The sequence below is a fragment of the Ictidomys tridecemlineatus genome, unplaced genomic scaffold, assembly GCF_052094955.1.
Source record: "Ictidomys tridecemlineatus isolate mIctTri1 unplaced genomic scaffold, mIctTri1.hap1 Scaffold_1073, whole genome shotgun sequence".
In the NCBI taxonomy this organism is placed as follows: Eukaryota; Metazoa; Chordata; class Mammalia; order Rodentia; family Sciuridae; genus Ictidomys; species Ictidomys tridecemlineatus.
The window spans coordinates 3700-10961 of record NW_027521020.1 but is presented as its reverse complement, the minus strand read 5'-3'; the positions used below and the strand labels follow the sequence as shown (position 1 = coordinate 10961).

The window sequence follows — 7262 nt, the reverse complement described above, 5'->3', positions numbered from 1 at the left end:
TTTTAATTTCTCAGTTGCTAATGAACATCTCTATTTACTATTATAGATAAAATGTCTTATTATTAATCACTTTATTTAAAAATGACTTTAAGAAGTTCTTTAAAAAATATGCAATAAAGATACCATTCACAGTGAATATTTAAATGTTGCCTTTGATGTATGTAACAAACATCCAAATATATTACTTATGTTTAGTTTTTGGATATTTTTCTTTAAAAGCAAGCTTTTTTCGGCTCTCAGGCAATGTGTTCTGAAGGTATGTAGTTAAGAATCATTTTCTTTCTTTCTTTTTTTCAACTATTTTAGATGTTAATGAACCTTTATTTTATTCATTTATTTATATGTAGTGCTGAGAATCCAACAGTGCCTCACACATGCTAGGCAAGTGCTCTGCCACTGAGCTACAACCCCAGCCCAAGAAATCATTTTCTTTATATCTTAAGTTATAAATAAGATGAATTACTTGTCAAAAAAGGGAATATTGAAATATTTTAATGTCATAATATTTTGAAGGTCACAGTATATGTATTCTTGTAATTATGAAAAATGACAGTGTTAATTTTTCTGAACAAACTGTTTTCTTTGTGAAAAATTTTTATTTTTAAATATTTTCGTATACATGCCATGCCTTATTTCCATAAGATTAGAGTCATAATTTGATTAGTCTCAAATTAGCTTTTCTTTTTTGATTTCTAGAAAAGAATAATTTTTTTCTAGTCTGCTTATGAAATACTGTTTAGTAAAAGTGTGTCATTAAACTCTTGCAATTTTAATATTACTTTCTGAATGGAGGCTGGGGTTGAGGCTCAGTGGTAGATCACTTGCTTAGCATGTATGTGGCACTGGGTTTGATCCCTGGCACCACATAAAAATAAAAACAAAGTCTGAAGATGTTTTCAAATGGTATGTACCAGCTCATTGACTAAAATGAGTGTTGGCTGATTACATGTGTTACGTACCAAATGATGATATTTTTGTGCTGTTTAAAAGTAGTATGTTAGTTAATTTTGTTTGCATAACAAACCTTCCCTAAATTCAGTAACATAAAATATTAAGCACCTAATATGACCCCTGGTAAAGTGGGTAACTTGGGCAATTGTCTTACTATTGGCTGAGTTTGCTTATGTGTCTGGAGAATGGTTGACTGTTGAGTGAAGAGGTAGTGACTGAGCCACATTTCTCATCCTTCCCTAGGCCAGCCACCATGAATTTACATAATAGTATCAGTACTCTATGTGAGCAAACATAAGTTGCAGGTCTTCAACTTTGTATTGTCACATTGTCATATTTGCTCTATTTTTTTGGACACAGCGAATATCAAAGATAGCCAGAGTCAAGAGCTAGAAAAATTGTATTTCTGGGTACTGGTAGTAAACAATCCTACAATAATTGTATGTCAAAAAGTCTATTTGTGCTCCGAGTGCTGAAGCCCAGGAGGAAAGGTGCTTATTCTGCTTTCGGTGGTGCAGGGCCTGGTTTCAGCCATGTGATGAAGTGTGGAAAACAGTCCCTGTTCCTGCCTGGCATATATAAAGAGCTTTAGGTGCTGCTGAGTCAGGGAAAACACCAGATGTCTGTGTGTGTAGGGAACAGGGGCCATATAGTCTCTGAGGATGTAGCCATATATTTCTCCCAGGAAGAACGGAAACTCCTTAATGAGGCTCAAAGATACCTGTACCATGATGAGATGCTGCAGAACTTTGCACATTTATCCTCACTAGGTTGTTGGCATGGAGCTGTAGATGAGGAAGCTCCCTCTGAGCAAGGTGTATTTGTAGGAATATCCACTCAGAAGCCCTGTGAGATGTGCAGCTCACCTTTGGAAGACATTCTGTATCTGAGTACAGTGGAACACATCCTGAGCATGAGTTTGGTAGAGCTTTACCAGCACCAACAGCAGCTGGTGAGAGCAAATCATTCCAGAAGTGAGCAGAGGCCTTTATTTCTGAAGAGCCTTGGAATTCACATAGCAGAGAGGACCTTCATAAACAGGGAGGATGGGAATGACTTTATTGCAGATTCATATCATTTTCAGCAAAAATCCCTCACAATGTTTGGAAGCCACATGGGTACACTCAGGATAAGGAGGCCATTCAAAGGGGACAAAATGATTATGGTTGCAGATTATGTGAGAAAGACTTTTGCCACTAATATGTTTTTTCAGCACCAAAATATCAATACTGGGAAAATGCCTTATTTTAGGTCCAATCCTAACTTATTAAATATCAGTGAAATCACACTGGAGAAAAGCCTTACAAGTGTAGTAGATGTGGGAAAGTCTTCAGTCTCAAATGTAATGTTGTTGAGCAACAGAAAATTTCCTGGAGAAAAGCCTTATGAATGCACTGAATGTGGCAAAGCCTTCATTAGAAAGTTCTACCTTATTCTGCACCAGAAAATCCGCAATGAAGGATTCTTTATGAAAAGAACTGACCTCATGGAACACCAGAGAATTTCCAGCCTAAGGCCTTTTGAATACAATCATTGTAGGAAGGATTTTTAAACACAGTTTCACCTTATTGGTCACCAGAAAATCCATACTGGAGAAAGGCCTTATGAGTACAGTGCAGTCAGTGTGGGAAATTCTTTGTTATATTCTCCACTTAATAGACATTAGAAAGTTCACACTGGAGAAAAGCCTTATTGTTGTAGTGAATGTGGGAATGTTTTTATGTTTTACTCCATACTTACTATTCATCAGAGAATACACACTGGAGAAAGGCCTTATGAGTGCAACAAATGTGGGAAATTCTTTATGAACAGCTCCCCACTTATTATTCATCAGAAAGTTCTCACCAGGGAAAAACTTTCTGAATGCAGTGAATGTAGGAAATGCTTTAGGCACAACTAAAATCAAGTTAGACACCAGAGAAATCACATTGGAGAAAAGTCGTATGAGTGCACCAAATGTGGGAAAGGTTTTAGCAAAAATTCCCATCTCATTCAGCATCAAAAAGTTCACAAGAGACAAAGAAATTATGACTGTAGTAAACGTGGGATATTCTTCATGGACGGTTCCACACTTGTTAGTCATCAGAGAGTTCACCCTGGAGAAAAGCTTCATGAGTGCAGTGAATGTTGGAAAGTCTTTAGATACAACTTGAGCCTCATTAAACATAGGAGAATTCACTGGAGATAGCATTGAGTGAAGTGAATGTGGGAAGGTCTTAAACCAAAACTCCTACCTCATTCAGCACCAAAAAGTTCACAATCAGAAATATGCTCTGATTTATCATTGGGAACTATTTTTTTTAAAAAATTCTAAAATGCCAATAACAAAATTTATAATCATTACAGTGTTCTTGTGTACAATTTAGTAAATGTTCACATTGTGCTATGAATGTCTAGAAGTCTTTTCATCTTACAAGATGAAAACTATACCCTTTTAACAACTCATTTTCTAGTACACCCAGCCCCTGACAACCACAACTCTGAACTTCATTAGTACTCTCTATAAGGAAAATTGTTTTGATATTAAAATTTTGTACTTCACTTATGTCTTCAAAATGATTAGAATTCCCTTTTTAAAGCTGAATAAAATCCCATTATAGATATATAACACTATTTTATGTATATAACATCTATACATTAAAAAAGTCTACTTGTAGTAGCATTAAAAAGAATTAAATGCTTAGAAACATTTTTAAAAAAAGACATTGAAAAGTACAGAAATTACTGTCAAACATTAAGACAGATTATAAATGAGTCTTTTAATGTTCATGGATTAGAATTCTCTGTATTTCTTCAATGACATTATCCCTTGTAGAAAGGAGATAGAAAACCACATGATATGTGTTCAGAATAGGACTTATTTGGCCATTAGTACCATTAATTTGTTAGATACTAAACTAAAATATAAATAAACATGACAAATATTTTATAGGATTGGTTAAAAAGATGGCATGACTGGAGAACACAAGAGAGACAACTGAAAAAGACAATTGACTTCAAAATTTATGGAAAAAACTAAAATTGCAAATACAAGATGACTGGTGAAAAATATATGTTTCCTGTATTTCCCAAATTACCAGCTTAAAAATATTTACAAAATGACTTACGTTATGGTTTTTAGATAAGGTCTTTTGTCAAGTTTAGTATAATTTCCAGCAAGTTTCCAGCAAGATCCTTTGAACTTGGAAAATAGTAAAATTCATTTAGAAATTATAAACTGGCTAAGAAAGTGATAGTATTGTGAACATTTTCATGAATACAGATTTGAAAACTTAAGGTGAAATGGATACGTTTCTATAAGGAAAAAAAATTGTTAATATTGATTCAAGAAATCCCTTACATTTAAAGTAACGTATTAAGTATTCGAAGACTGGAGTATGTGTACTGGTTTCTAGGTCATATTTTACTAATCAAAAACTACGATACATGAAACATTATGTAGGCATATACATATGTTTATAAAGATGTGTACATATACATATAACACACAATATATGCAAATAGTTTCTTTATGAGAAAAGTTTGTCATTCGACGAAGTGAGTTTTGTAAAGGACAAACAACTATATATGAAGTTAGAGCTGAGATAATATAAAAGAAGAAATAAGTCTGTGGTCTTTTAACAAAGAAAAACAATAGTAAGAAAATTTCACAGAATTGAAAAATAGGGAATTTATATTACATGGCTAATATAACCCTTATAGTTGTATCAAAGAACTTATGAGAAAGATAATTCTTGCCCATAAATATAGGTGCAAGTAAAATTTTAGTAAACTGAATTCAGCATAAAAAGATGATATTTTGTCAAGAATTTGTTTATTCTGGGAATACATGATTAGAAGAATATGTTACTGTAATTCACCTTATTAACAAATAAAAGGAAGATCATTTCGGTAGATGTAGGGGAAACAATTAAAAAATTTATATAACTTTGTGATAAAATTACTGGCAACAAATGTGACTAGGAGATATCCGAGACTGTCCTTAATGTAAAAAAAAGGGCATCTAGAAAAGAACTACAATAAAATCATCCTCAGTGGTTAAATCTTAAAAATTATTCTCTTTAAAATTAAATACAAGAAAAGAACATGTAGGTGGTTATTAGAATGAATATTTAGTTTACCTATATTTGCTATTACAAAGTCAATATGCAAGAAAAGTTGTACTTGCAAAAACACCAAAAATCAGAATTCAGCAAGACCTCAATATGTGCATAGAGCACACTGAGATCAAGAATGAAGTCTTTAGGTTTTTCCCCCAATTAATATATAGATTCAGAGTGCTTTTCAGTCAAAATACTTGAAGTTTTTTTTTTTAATTTACTTTACGGGTTGATTAAAGTTTTTACATAAAAAAAGTTTATTAGTCTCTCCAGTGCTTTTTGATTTAAAATCTATTTTATATCAGTATGGCTATGATTAGAAAAAGATGAGGAAGGTCATTCTATAATTTTAAAGACATTGGTACAGTATGAGGACATATTTCTAAATATCAGTGCACCCAATATCACACCACTGAAATATATAAATATTGATTACATAAAGTGAGGGAATGAAATAGAGTAATGGTAGGGGACTTTAACACCACACTTTCAGCAATGGACAAATCATCCAAACAAAATCAGCAAAGAAATGGCAGAGTTAGTTAAATTGTACTCTAGAACCAATGGACCTCACCAACATCTACAGAATATTCCATCTAGAAAATACATTCTTCTGAATAGTATGTGGAACATTTTCCAGAATAGACCATATATGGTATAAGTCTCATTAAAAAAAAAAATGGAAATCGCAGCAAGTATCTTTTCAAATCACAGTGCATTAAAATTAGAAAATAATACCAAGAAAACTTCGGAAATTATATGGATACATCAAAATTAAACAGCTTAATCCTGAGCAACCAATGGATCAAGAAGGAAATTTAAAAATTCTTTGAAACATGAAAATAAACTACACCAAAACCTATGAAATACAGCAAAAACAGTACGAGGAGGGAAGTTTATGCCAAAAAATGCCTACCAAAAAGCCAAGGGTCTATGGGGATATCTCAGTGGTATAGTGTGTGCTTAGCAATCCTGAGACCCTGAGTTTTGTGCCCAGAACTTTCCAGATGAAGGCAGACAGCTGTCAACAACCTTGTTGCTATATTTCAAGGACTAGAAAAACAAGAACAAGCCATACTTCAAATTAGTAGAAGGAAAGAACCAGTAAATACCAAAGCAGAAATAAATGAAATAGTTAAAAAATACGAAAAGATCAAGAAAAAATTTCTTTGAAAATATAAATGAAATTGTCAATCCCTTAGCTCATCTAAGAAAAGAAAGATTAGTAATCAGATTTAAAGGGAAATGTTACAACTGAAACCACAGAAAGACGAAAGGATCCTTGGAGGTTTTCATGAACTATATGCCAGTATATTGAAGAAGTTGTTAAGTTCCTGGACACACACATCATAACAAGAGTTAATCATGAAGAAACAAAAAACTGAATAGATAAGTAACAATGAGATAAATCAATAACAATAAAAGTCTTCCCTCAAAGAAAATCTCGGGACCATATAGCTTCATAGCTGAGCTCTACCAGACATTTAAAGAAGAGCTAATACAAACTCTTTGAATTATTCGAAAAAAATACAAGAGGAGTCACTTGCCATTATGCACATCTATAATCCCAGAGATTTGTGAGGCTGAAGCTGGAGGATTGCAAGTGCAAGGCTAGCCTTAGCAACTTAGCAAGAGTCTTTTTGAAAATGAAATTAATAAATAAAAAGGTCTGGGAATGTAGCTCAGTGTTAAAGCCCTTCTGGGTTTAATCCACAATATTAAAAGAAAAAGAAAGAATTTTCCCAGACTTTATATGAAGCTAGCATTATTACCCTGATACCAAAACCAGACAAGGAGGTAACAAAAAGAAAACTCTAATTCAGTATCCTTGATGAACATAGATGCAAAACTCCTTTACTATTCAAATCGTAGCAAACTGAATCTAGCAATATTTTAGGTGGATTATTCACCAGGGTCAAGTGGGATTCATCTGAGATATACGGACGATTCAATATGAAAATTAATAGAATGAAGTACAAAAGAACATGTTCATCCCAGTAGATTAGATTTTTGTGGATAGGGAGCAATTATGAGAAGAATAATCTAAAAATGTTCCTTAAGGAGATGATAATGAAAACATTGAGAAACACTCCTCTACTAGATCTTAAAGTCAGGTAGTAAATGGCCTCTAATTTTATTCTTCCTTTTCAAAAAAATTTTTGGCTACTAGTACCTTTGCCATTTCATATAAATATTAGAATTATTTTCTCT

General features: G+C 33.0%; 2 pseudogenes; both read left to right on the top strand.

Moving 5' to 3' along the window:
• Positions 1-1570: 1570 nt before the first annotated feature.
• On the top strand, positions 1571-2503 carry LOC144372463 (zinc finger protein 17-like; annotated as a pseudogene).
• A 52-nt stretch (positions 2504-2555) lies between these two features.
• On the top strand, positions 2556-3221 carry LOC144372464 (uncharacterized; annotated as a pseudogene).
• Positions 3222-7262: the final 4041 nt, after the last annotated feature.